This window comes from Camelus ferus, chromosome 6 (assembly GCF_009834535.1).
Source record: "Camelus ferus isolate YT-003-E chromosome 6, BCGSAC_Cfer_1.0, whole genome shotgun sequence".
NCBI lineage: Eukaryota > Metazoa > Chordata > Mammalia > Artiodactyla > Camelidae > Camelus > Camelus ferus.
Window position 1 is genome coordinate 2,284,581 of NC_045701.1, and position 13,126 is coordinate 2,297,706.

The 13,126-nt window shown below is 53.2% G+C and overlaps 1 protein-coding gene across 6 annotated transcripts in view; it reads right to left on the bottom strand.

The window, feature by feature from the left end:
- Positions 1-13,126, bottom strand: part of SMAD6 (SMAD family member 6) — a 74,665-nt gene that overhangs the window by 15,257 nt on the left and 46,282 nt on the right. The gene's annotated exons all lie outside the window — the stretch shown is intronic.

Here is a 13,126-nt window from a genome sequence, read left to right on the forward strand (position 1 = left end):
ATAAATCATGGCCATTGTGAATTTCCCTTTTAGCCACAGGCAAAGTCAAACTTTTCCTTCCCCCACGGTAGTTAACCACTCTTGGTTCACTGTATCTCCCGCGGCTCCGCCTGGCCGGGGGCCAGCACTCAATTATTAATTAATCTGGGAGGTGCAGGTTGCATTCTTGGCCACCTAACCACTTCCTCCTCGGTCAGGAACTCACAGGCCAGGCCCTTTGAGTTACATCAAGCATCTCACAACATCCCAGCCCTATCTTGTGGCCATAGCTGCAAGAAAGGACGCTTAAAACCAGAGTTAAAAATAACAGCAGAAACCCCAAACACCCAGGAGTCTCCTTTCCCAACTCCATCCCACAGCGCCAACCCAACCTGTGTGCAACCATCACTGTCAAAGCCCGGCATGCCTCAGTTTCTCATCTGTGAAATGGGGCTACGCTCACCCAACATGCAAGCTGCTGTGTGTGTGTGCGTAGGAAGAGGGTAGCTAGTGAGCCCTCCCCTATGAGAATTCTCACTACCCAGAGAGACACCAAAACAGAGCTAAGAGGCAATCGAGAGGCTGGGCTGGGGAAGGCCTGTTTCTAATTTCACCTGCTCGCTTTATCCTCACTGGATGAAGAAAAATGATCGACAGCTGGGTAAGCACAGGGCCGGAGAGGCTGCAGTTTAGTTTAGGTTTAGTGAAGTGGCTCAGGTGATTTTGGGGTCACCTGTGTCCTCTGATAGAGAAGGAAATGGAGGCTCAGGGAGGTTAAGCCCTCTACCCCAGGTCACACAGCCAATTAGTCAGAATTTGAACCCAGGGCAGCCGGACTCCACACCTCCTCTTCCTTCCATTGCTTTTTGCAGCGTGTGACCCAGGGGGCACTCAACTTCTAGCCTATACTGGTTCCACCAGGCAGTCAGCAAAGAGGACACACTTGCGAGCCCCTCTTTGTCTGGGTCAAGTCTTCGGGAAGGCTCTGCAGACACAAGGAGTGTGCAGGGCAACAGAACCAGGTGATCAGGCTTGGTGTGAAACGTAGCCCCATATGACAGGGAGATCCAACTGTGAAATCAGAGCACAGCTCTCCTGAGATCAGTGCTGCACCCCTGGGCCAAGTAGGACCGTTAAGTCCTTTTCTTTTTTTTTTTTTTTTTTTTTTTTCGTTTGGGTAGGGGAGGTAATTAGGTTCATTTATTTAGTTAGTTTAATGGGGATTGAACCCAGGACCTCGTGCATGCTAAGCATGTGCTCTAACCACTGGGCTATACCCTCCCCTGTTAATTCCTGATTGGAGGCAACGTGGGAGTGCTGATGTCAATCAAGGGTGAGCTGTAAGATAGGTGAAGTACAGAACGACAGAGGGAACTTATCAGGTCCTAAGAAGGGATAAATATTTGTGGGTTGCTGGAAATTGCCATCAGGAATCCTTTGGTCACCTCCTCTCCTCCATCCTCCACTGGCCCCGTACACGCCCCACAGTATGTCAGCCCCACCTGCAGAGTCTCAGTCAAGCTCTGGGGACTTCACACATTAGGGTACAGTTTAGGAAAGCTCTTTGAAAGCTCATGCTTTATCTATGCTCCATAACCTGTCTGCTTTTGATCAGATAAGGCAAACGATTTGTCCCCCCGTGTCTTCCTGTAACACTGACACTCTGGGGAGGAAGGGACACTTTTGGCTTTCCTCACCCTAAGCACTGAGGCTCTTGGATAAAGCATGCATACTGCTGAGATAAATTATTGTGCACATACATGAAGTACCGTGAATTAGGACCCATAAATCCAGAGCTTGCAATAATTCCGAAAGCAGCTGGGTTGAAGTTTAAAAAAAAGTTTTGATAAACAAATGCAAAATATAAATAAGGTTCAGGAGGACTGTTTATGCTACTAGCATTGTATAAACAACGGGAATACCAATTACAAATCGCTTATCTGTTCACTAAAGCAGATCTCCGAATGACCTCTAACAGGAAACGTTATCCGGTTAGCATCGTGTATTTGAAAATCACAAAACTGGGTTTCTAGACAGTAACCTTGCCAATCACCCATCACCTGATCGCCTGAGTTGGTGAGGAGTCCTGAGTTGTCCGTGCTTCCTTTCTGTGCATCTGGGGGGGAAAGCCATTTCGACGGCTGCACCTCCAGCACCACCAGGTCCTCCTGTGGCCACCCAGGAAAGAGTGGTGGCCCTTGGCTCTGGCAAGCCATCGTGCCACCCAGTTATCTCCATGCCCATCTGAAAGAAGCGGCGTTTCCTAAGGCGTTTGGCCAGGGGACCCAGCCAACTGGGGCGTTTCCACGGGAGAGCAGGTGGGGAGGGGCCCCACCCCATATGGAAACCTTTCAGGCGTCACCTGCAGTCGGGGAACCCCGGTTGTTTATGGCTCCTTGGTGACTTCCACATGAGCCAGGCCCCCTGTTCTCTCCCTAGGAGGAAGCACATTTCGGCTCTGGCGGGGTCACTAATGTGTTCTGAGAATCAGGCCAGATGAGGGGACCACGGACTCCGCGTAGGGAGGATGCGGTGGCAGGAAGAGGCCCGGACAAGGCTGGGAAGCCGTCATGCTGAGAGGGTGTGTTGGTCCTGGCCCGAGAGGACAGACTGCGAGGCCCCAGAGAGGCGGGCAGAGGGCCAAGCTGGAAATACCAAAGGCTGCTCCAGCTCGAGGAGATGGCCCTGCCAAGTCGGGGAGGCGGCACTGACAGGGGAATGGCAGGTTCCGGCCGGGTGGGTCCCCAAGGCCACCGAGTCAGGAGCAACCGCCTATGTCTCTGGGCACGTGGGGGCTGGAGCTGTGCCAGGGAGACACAGAGCCGACAGCCTCCCCAGGGTGCCTCTGTCCTGGCACTACCCTGTAGCCCGCCAGCCTAAGGACACCAGAGGAAGGCAGAGCCCCTCCAAGTGGCACTGACTGTGGGCGACAAGTCAGACCCAGCCTGCCGAAGGCCGAAAGATGGTTCTTTTCCCTCCACCTTCTGTCTCCTAGTTCTGGAGTTGCTCGGCAGACCACTACCCTGTGGCTACTGCCCTCTGCGCATCCCAGACATCTTCTGGAACTCCAAGACCTTGAGAGCACCCACTGGGTGATGGAACCAGCCTCAGAGGTGCTCCCGAGGCTGGCAGGGGCCTCTCTGCTGTGTCTTGTGGGGGAAGATTCATCTGGTGGGGCAGGAAAGCCAGGTGTACTGGCAATGCTTTTTCTCCCTTCCAATCCCTTTGCACCCTCCCTGCCTTGGGCTTCAAAAATTGCCATCAGGTAAGAGAAACAAAAACAGATGCTGGGGCTTGCCTCACGCATGTGTCCTGCCCACAGAGGGACGTCCTGCCACAGCGTCATGGGTTCTGAAGTTGACCTGCAGTTTGACCAGAAAGATCTTCTTGGAATCTGGGTACCCACTTGGTTTAACCCTCTCCCTCCTCATGGCCTTTACTGTAAAACAGGCAGGCAGACCCATGCCTTTCTTTTACTTTTCTTGTTGTTGTTGTTAGTGGAGGTACTGGGGATCGAACCCAGGACCTTGGGCATGCTAAGCACGCGCTCTACCACTGAGCTATACCCTACCCTGGGACTCGCTTATTTCTAAAGACCCACCAAGAACCACAGGTCCGTCACACCAGCGTCTGGCCATCTCTACCTCCCCCGACAGAGCGCCCCCTCCTGACCGCGCCTGGCCAGCCACGAGAGCCTCCCTGCCCAGGCCTGGAACATGCGGAGCCCCACCCTGAAAACCCTGAAAGCAAATTCCCTGAGGGGAAAGAGTGGGTAGGATGTTTTCAAGAACCACTCATTGTGGGTTTGGGGTCCAGCCAACACAAGTGCCAATGAGAGGCAAGAAGAGCATGTGCTTGGGAGGCAGGGCTCCTCTCTCACGCTCGCTAAATGCCTACTGTGTGCAAGGGCACACCAACCCGGGCCGCCTGGAAGAACGCATAATTCTGTGGCGAGGGATGTTCCGGAGGCTGAAGTGGGGAGAGGATAGTGGCGGTGTCGAAGGAAATCAGACAGGCTCTTGTTTCTGTAAACACCATTCCTTCTGGTCAGTTCCAAGTTATTCAGTGGGCTATACACACATTTTTCCCCCCTCAAACCAAAATAGCCCTAAGACTTCCAGCCTGAGGGGAATAAAAGAAACAGTGTAAACATTCTTTGCAGCTGGCCTATAGGAGGCAAGTGTTCTCCCGGGCCAGTCACTAACTGCAAGCCTGCAGAAAAATCCCACTCCCGGGGAGCTCGGAGGGGCATTTCCCTGCTCCCGATTCAAAATGGAACCTGTCACTTGGGGAATCCACCCGCCAACCCCAGGGGGTGATGTGACTGTTTCAAGAGTTGAGGCTGAGGGAGGAAGGGGCATGCCACTCTTGGATTGGTGGAAATTCAGAAAATTACAGGGTGCCGGGGACATTCTGTCCAACAGCAACATCGTGCTTATTTCAAAGAGAAGCTTGGAGGAGGTCAGGGGAATCCAAGGGATTCTTGGGGGACCGCTCAATGTCAGAGTTAGAGCTCATGCAGCCCCACTGCCTCCCTTTACAGAAGAGGAAACTGAGTCTCAGAGAGCAGAAATCACTTGCCGGAGGTCAGGCAGCAGGGCTGGGCCTCACAGCGAGGGCTCCTGTCTCTCAACGAATGACTTGGTCCTCAATACCACTGGGCTCAAGGAACAAATAATCCTCATGAGTCTGGCCAACATGAATTATTTTTGCAAAAGGGTCTGTTTGTTTGTTCTTGTGGGTAGCAGGGAGAGAGTCCTTCCTCGCACGGCTGTCAGAACAACTCCCCGCCTCTGCCTGAGAAGGGACCCGCCCCGGCTGGCCGGCACCACCACAGACTCTCAGGCAAAGGATGTGCGTTGCAAAAATGGGGCAAAGTTTCCTATTCTGAAGATAACATTGTAAGACACAGGAAGTCTCCGAGCAGAGCCTGCATTTCCAGAAGGTCTCTGCACACCCATTTGCAACCACTTCCATTATACAGGGTTCCTAGAGGTTCGGGGCCAGGGGATGAGGAGGGAGGCGTGGGGACAGTGCTGGGAGGGGGCAGCAGCTGCAGCCCCGGGAAGAGTCCAGAGAGGGCTTTCCAGGCCCCCAAGGCTCACTGGGCCTCCCTGCAACTGCAGACCATTCTGTGAAGCCTGGCTTCCTCAACCAAAAAATAAAAGGGTTAAGAGAGCCATGTTTCCCCTACTTTGGGCCCTTGTGTCCAGATTCCCAGGCCCCGCCCCTGGAGATTCTGATTCATGGGTCCTGGGTGGAGCCCAGGAATCTATGTTTTTCACAAGATTTAAGAGGCCCCTTTTCTGGCTGGTATGTCACGATCCCATGAGCGGAGGGTTCAACTGCGTGGCACAGTGGTGAGGGAGCTGGCTTCCTCGAGGGAGGGATGACGGGCAGGAAGGAGACCAAACTAGATCGACTTCCTAGCATAGGACGGACGTGGCGGTCCCAGCGCCAGGCCGGGGGACCAGCAGGGAAGGCGACACTCTGGAGCCACCGCGGATGGCCCTGACTCAGTGCGTCTGGGTGTGTTGGAGGTCAGGCCCTGGGGACAGCATGCATCTCCTCGTAGGAGTCGGCATCAAGGATCTCAGTTCAAATCCCAGCTCTGCCACTTCCTAGCTGTGTGTCAGGGACAAATGGCCTCAGCCTCTCTGGACCCCCGATTCCCCATCTGTGAAGTGGGATCAAGGGCACCCAGGACGAGGGGGAACCACCGCACCAACAGCTGACATGTCCTGCCAGCTGGCTACGTGCCGGAGTGTGCCACCTAGTTCCCACAAGCCTGGGGGTAAATATTGTTAGTTGTCCATTTGACAGACAAGGAGGAAACTGAGGCCTCCTGACCGATCGATCCCAGGTCACCAACTGGTGAAGGGTGGTTCCGGGCTTCACAAACATGCAGTCTGACCTCTCCACTGCGGCGGGGTGCACAGCAGGCAGGGAGGCTCTCTCTCCACAGGTGCCCCCTTCCATGCACGGGCACTGCCCAGACCCACAGTGCTGGTCTCCTGGGGTATCAGGGGTCCGGATACACCTCCGCCCTCAGAGCTCCAAGCCAGGGGAAGAGAGGATAGGACCACAAAGAGCATCATAAATGAGGGGCAGCAGGGAGAAGGCTGGACCACCAAACCCAGCTTCCACCCAGCAGGGGAGGATGCTGAGTGGGAAGATGGGGCAGTGGGAGGGATGGGGAGGGAAAGCGGTGCTCCAGGGCTGGGCAAAGTCTAGGTGGAAACAGTCTCCCGAGGCCAGATCACAGAACACGGAAGGGCTCGCGGAGGAAGGAGAGTCTGCAAGGACTGGCTAGGCTGAGCCCTCGTGGCATGCTGCGGGAGCCCTCGTGGCATGCTGCGGGCACAGGGAGCCACGCAGAGGTGGTCGGCAAAGAGGGTCAGGACCCGGCCAGTTCTCCCCCATTTCATGGGTGTACATCCCACACCCCACATACCAAGGCTCATTCAGGGCAGGGACCCGCCTACAACTGGGCGTGGCTAATGCTGGGGGACAGGTGGACTTTACAAGTGGGAACTCAGACTGTATGCAGCACCTTCTAATTCCTCTTTATTTGTCAAGCCCATTTAGAGATCAGACTGACTATTCGAGTTAAAAAAAATCCAAGGAGTGAGCAAGGACCTGGCAGAGCACACTGGGACAAGCACCTGTAGGATACACACATATACGTCCCAACACGCTTGCAGTGCGGTTCGTAATTCTCCCTATTTCTCTCTCCTGGATCTGCCAACTTCTGAAAGCTCTGTTATAAAGTCCCATTCTTCTGTGAGTTTGTTAAATTCCCTTTTTTATTTCTATCTTTGATTTAGAGATTTCAAAGCTATGTCGTTAAGTGTATAGAGACTCTTGATCGTTCTGTCCTGTCTTCCTGACCATCTTAGCTTTGATCTATGCCAGGGGTCAGCAAAAGCCAAACCTTGCCCACCGCTTGCTCTGGTAACTAAAAATTTACTGGAACACAGTCACCTGCGTTGTGTTACGTATCGTCTGTGGATGCCACAAGGGCAGTGCTGAGCAGTGGGAGAGAGACTGAACAACCTGCAAAGCTGAAAATGTTTATCTGGCCCTTTATGGAAAGTCTGCCAACCCTTGATCTTTGTAAAATTCACTTCTTTGTTCCTTTTAATGCTCTTTTGCTTGGAACTATGTTACCTCATATTAATACCGCTGTCCTTGCCTTCGCTTTGTTTAGCACTGACTCAGTATGTCTTTTCTCCCCCATTCTCTATAGTTTCAACCTTCCTGTAGGATTCTGTTTAGGAGTGTCTCTCCTGGAAATCCAGCATAGAGCTGGATTTTTAAAAACACAGTCTGAGAGCTTTTGTGACACTTACTGTCACTAGCGTTCGGACTTGCCGCGTCATTGTATATATGCATTTTAACCTACCATGTCTTGATACTTTTTTCATCCTGCCAAGTTTAAGAGTAGTTAATTCTCAGGACGAAAGCGGGATGGGGAAGAAACGGAGACGACGGCTTTATCAGTACATTTTGAACATTATATAAAGAGGCCACAACTACATTGCTTGCGTGATGACACGTGACTTTATATTTAGTAATAAAAAGGAGCGTGTTAAAGAACCAAGGGTCATGAATATACAGGGATCCGTGTGATGAGTTCTTCAGGCAACGAAAGTTCCAGTCACACTTTCCTTCCCACCGCCTCCACCCGTAGACACACGCAAGACAACAACTTGATAGCAATGGGGTTTACGGAACGTGGAGTCGGCTTCGAGGAGGGTCCCTGGCCCTCTCAGTCAGCCTCATCAGAGATCGGCCCCTCAGGGCTGCGGAAAACTGCTCCCTGAGGTCCCTGGTGTGCCAGGCGGCCGTCCCTCCCTCCTGGCCCCAGCCGAGCGACCTCCACGTCTGCAGAGGGCCTGATCCCCGGTGCCCCGGCCCATCGCGCTCTGCCCGCCCGCCCGCCCGAGGCTCTGTTGTCCTGCCAGCATTTCCTTCGCAGCTCAGTGGACATTCCGGCATCCAGGGCGTGTGTGAGGAATGCGGCGCTCGGGGCAAGCCCAGCCCGGCGCCCTCCAGCCCTGAACCGCTGCCCCCGCGCTCCTGCCCTGCCAGCCCCACCTCCACAATTTCCATCAGCCTGGATGCTGAAGCCAGGCAAGCCCTCGGAGAGGCTGGGGGCGAGGCCACGAAAGGGCCGGGATCAGGATGCACCAGCCCCTGACCTGGGGAGTCAGGGAGAGACCCATCCTCGGCGGCTGGACCACACCTCGGGAACCATCAGGGATGACGCCCTGGGTTCAGGCGCTGCCCCTGGCAAGTCCCCTGCTGTCTCTGGGCCAGTGCCCTGCCTAGCAAAATAATCTGCCCACTCTGTCCTGCGTCCACATGAGTCCCTGTCATTCTGGGTGACTCCACATTAAGGAAAGGGTGGCTGTTGGAGGTCCCCAGTTGAAAACTGAGGAGCATGTCCTGCTACGCCTGAGGTGGATCCTGGGCACCCACAGACACCAGGTTCACTCGCCTGTCACATCCCTCCACCTGCGTCCTCCCGTGGGGATCGGAGTTGCCGGTGTGCGAGAATGTAATTTTAAAAAAAGCGTTCCCTGGACACCTGCTGGGCTTCATGCCAGACCTTCCCACACCGCCCTCCTCCTTTAGATCCTTACAACCGTATAGGAGACAAGGACTATCACCTACACTGTACAGATGGGGAAACTGAGGCTCGGGGAGAGGAAGCAATTTACCCAGGTCACAGAACCCAGTCAAGAAGCAGAAGCCTTTCCTTACAACCCCAAGTCTCAGGACTCTTGTGGGTTTGTAGCTGTCCCAGGTAGATATGAAGCAAAACTTCCTCCCAATACATGAGGGTCAAACCCAAAGCTCCCCGAGGGGGAAGGAGAAAGGTCTCCCTCTTCCTAGGGGGAAGAATCAGTCAAAATAGCCGCAAGGCAAGAACCCCCTCCGCCCCACTCTCACCTCTGTCCAGAGGACCCTGCTTACGCCTCAAGCCACTATGCTCGGAATTTGCTGTGTGACTTAAAGCAAGTCACTTCCCTACTCTGAGCCTCTATTCCTTCAAAACAAGGGGGCTGGACTATAAGAAACTCTGGGGTCCCTTCAGTCCAGTTCTGTCCATTACTAAACCTGATAGAGTCTCCTCTGGAAGATTCTGCTGTGTACGGGACCCCTCCCCTTTGTGGGCATGTGGGATGGAGGGGAGGGCAGACAGAGCAATGGAAAACAAGTACTTTCAAGGGACGGGAGTAAACACCACTGTTGGCATGGTGGGGCCGGTGGAGTTGCTGAACCAGAATCCTGAAACCGTTAAAAATAGGAAAAGAAACGGTACAGTTCACATATTTTGCAAAGCTAAGTTAAATCAACATCTGCAAAAAATATCCCCGTTAAACGGAATAGCAGGATTTCATTAAGTAAATTGCAAGTTGGCAAAAATTCTGAAAGAAAGGGGAAAAGCCACGGGCTGGCCTGTAATTTAAACCTTATTTTAACTGTGACAGCATGACTGCAAAGGGCTCCATTTCCAAACGAAAGGAAAAAAATAAAATAAAACCTGAAAAAAAAATTTCTTTTTTTTTTTTGAAAAGGGCCTCCTGCACTCCCAGGCACACCCCTCCCCCTAGCTTCCACGGACCCACAATATTTTCAGTAATTATAATGTTACCTAGTTTTCCCATGGATGTAACAAATGAGGGACAGAGAGAAGGGGGAGGTGTAGGGAAGACGGAGGAAAAAGTGAGCACACAGACAAAGTCACCATTGTCACCTCTAATTAGGTTTTTTTTTACCAAAATGGCTTGAAGCACAGAACTCTGGGAATCTTTCCCTTCCTCCAGGAGGCCTTTCTGTTTAACCCCACTGTGGGCTCCCCTGGCTGGAAGCCCCATGCAGAGGTAGGGGCCAAGCCCAGCCCTGTCCAGGGAGGGGGAGATGACTGCCAGGCCCCCACTGAGATGGCCCTGCCACTCACCCAGCCCCTCACTGCGGGCAGGCTCCTCCTTCCCTGAGCCTCAGTTTTTCACCCCTATAATGGGGTGATAACCACAGCTGCCCTGGCCGGGCTAGTGCTGGGAGATCAGCGGTGAGCCCCTTGCGAACCACAGAGTACCCACGAAGCCCAGGGACGCACCGTGGGCTCTTCCACCTGGAGCCCAGGTAGGGCCACTACTGCAGGGAAGCAGATGACTGCAGTGAGATTTCACGGACTGGCAGGCAATCACAAACAGAGCTTTTCATACGCAGGATCCTGCCCTACACCCTGTATGCAGCAGCCCATCCTCCCCCTTTGGGGTTCCCTGGGGCATCACCCAAGGATGACCTTAACATAATAACAGTCTCAGCATAAGAGACTTGAGCAGGAAGGAATCACCTACTTGGTTCTTAAAATTTGTCTTCTTATTTAGCAGTGGAATAGCCACCACCCTCTCTCCCCCATATAGAATCTAACTGTCAATCCCAGGGTCTAAAATATGTGAATGTACAGCTGCCCCCTCCCTCATGCTTTGGAGCAGCTCCTGAAAGACTCTGAAAACCACAGATCCAGGCTGGCTCCTCTCCTCTCCCGGTACAAAAGGGGGAACTGACGCCCAGCAATGGTCATCAGTGACCGTGGTTTGTGGATTTCAGGGAACATGGGGACTCTGGAAAGTGCGGCCCTGCTTGCATGTGATGGCATCTGTGAATCCACAAGGGTCTGCCTGGCACCTTCCTGTGAGCAAACAGGAATTTCTGTCAGCTCCCCAGCCTGGGGGTGACCACTCAACAGGAAGGTGACTCCCAGAGCTGGGCCATGACCCTCATAGTCCTAAGGAGCTTTTGAAGAGTAAGAACAGCACTGGAACCAATAAAGAGACAGCTCCTTTCCGTGCACATCTGATCGGCTGCCAGTTTCCAGAAAATCCAAAGACAGAGTGAATGAATGTGCCGTTCTTTTAGGCCCAGAGAGGGAAAGGGGCTTGCCTAAGGTCACACAGCAAAAAACAGCAGAGGGGTACTAGGGACAAGAATAAAACAGCCTATCCCTCAAATGAACTTAAATATAAAACAGAAACAGACTCATAGACATAGAATACAAACCTGTGGTTGCCAAGGGGGAGGGGGGGTGGGAAGGGACAGACTGGGAGTTCAAAGTCAAATTTGTAGATACTGACAGGTATATATAGAATAGATAAACGAGACTATACTGTACAGCACAGGGAAATATATACAAGATTTTGTGGTAGCTCACAATGAGAAAGAATGTGACAATGAATATATGTATGTTCATGTATCACTGAAAAATTGTGCTCTACACTGGAAATTGACACAACATTGTAAACTGACTATAACTCAATAAAATAAAATTAGAAAAAAAAAGCCCCAAAAGCCAGCCTATCCCAACTAAAGTCTTACCTCCTTAGTGAGGTGAGACACATTGCATGAGACACATTGCACCCCCAAACCACAGAGCCTTCCCCTGTTCCCCCCTCCCCACTGCTGCCTCTGCAGGAAGCCACAGGGCCCCATCTTGTCCTTTGCACTGTTGTCTCAGATTAACTTTTAACCCCATATTGTTACCTTAAGTTGACGTGTACCTTTCCTCTGAGCCTCAGGGAACCTACCTGTAAAATGGGGATTATAATTAACTATACCCTCTCCACCCACAATTGTTATAAGGATTACAGGTTATAAGAACACTCTGTAAAATGCCCAGTGCTGTGCTGAACAGCTAGTAGGCACTTACTATAATGCCCAGCACGGAAGACACCCACCTGGTCACCTCATCGCTGAAGGACAGAAAATAAAATGGGCACATGCATTTACTGAGCTCCTACCAGCTCCTACTGGTACTCCTACCAGGTACCATCGGCTGTACATCACCCGAGGGAGCTGGGTGATCTGCGCATGCTCGTGTGCTGGTGGGAGATTCAGGGAAGAAGTGGGTGTGAATCCCTGCTTAGTGCAAACTGCAGCCAAGTCTCCCAGCAGCGCAGTGAGGACCTACCTACTCCACAGTCAGTGTCACCTGAAACCCCCAGCAAACTCTGACCTTTTTGCAAGTTTGAGTTTGAGCTTGATCCCTGCCTTAATTTAAGGAGCGCATGAGCAAGAGGCCACTCAGTAAGAGTGACTGAGCGAGTCCAGGAGAACACGAGAGAGTCAGATGGGGAGACAGGAGGGATGAAAGATGTCCCCTTGTCTCTGAGGACCAGATAACAATATCGCCCATTCATGGGGCATCTCCTCCCTGTGTGTTATTAACTCAGCCCCCTGAGGTAGGGCTACCATTACCCCTGCTTTTACAGAGGACGAATGAGCTCATGACCACCCACGGTGAGCGTGGTGGGGCTGACATTTGACCCCAGAGCCTGAAACTCCAGAGCATCCCACAAGCTGCCATTAGCGCCCTCCGGTGGGGAAGGCGGGCAGTGCCAGGAAGCTGGGTGAGGGAACAGGAGCCCCAGCGTCACCCGGCTGGGGCGCTTTCCCCCAGCAAGACCCTGTCCCCACAAATCTCCGACGGAGTAATGAAGCCCTTGTAGCAAGAGGAGAAAAAGATTCTAAGAGTAAAAGATCTCAAGTTTGTGAGGCTCTTTGGGGTCGGGGGCCCGAGCTGTGTAAGGCGGGGAGCACGTAAAGGATTCCGCCAGCCATCTCGGCGTGGCAGAGGGCCACAGGGTCCACCACGGCCACCCCTCGCCAGGGATCACCAGGAGCTCTGGCCCAGCCCCTAATACAGTGTGCCCTTATGCAAGTCCCTCCCCTTCTCAGAGCCTCGGCCAGTCCATCTGTGCAATGAAATCTTGAGCTGAGTGACCCCTGATGTTCCAGGCCCACAAGCCAGGACCCTTAAAAAGGCCACCTAGAGATTTGGGAGGGGAGCAGGCATGCCGAGGCCACCCTGGCCGCACCTGCCTGGCCCTGGTGCAGGTCGGAGGCCTCCCCAGGGAGCCGAGGCAGGAAGAGGGCAGAGGTGGAGAGATGGTGCCTGGGGGGCAGTACTGAGGGATCTGGGAACAGGGAGGAGCCCCTGGGGCCCCCTGGAGATGGCTGACTCACAGAAGGCCCAACTCTGCCCAGATCCCACAGCTGGGATGATACACGGGCAGGGCAGGGGACGAGGCTGCTGGTACTGAGGTGGGCACCGGGATGGCCACTCCCACCCTGC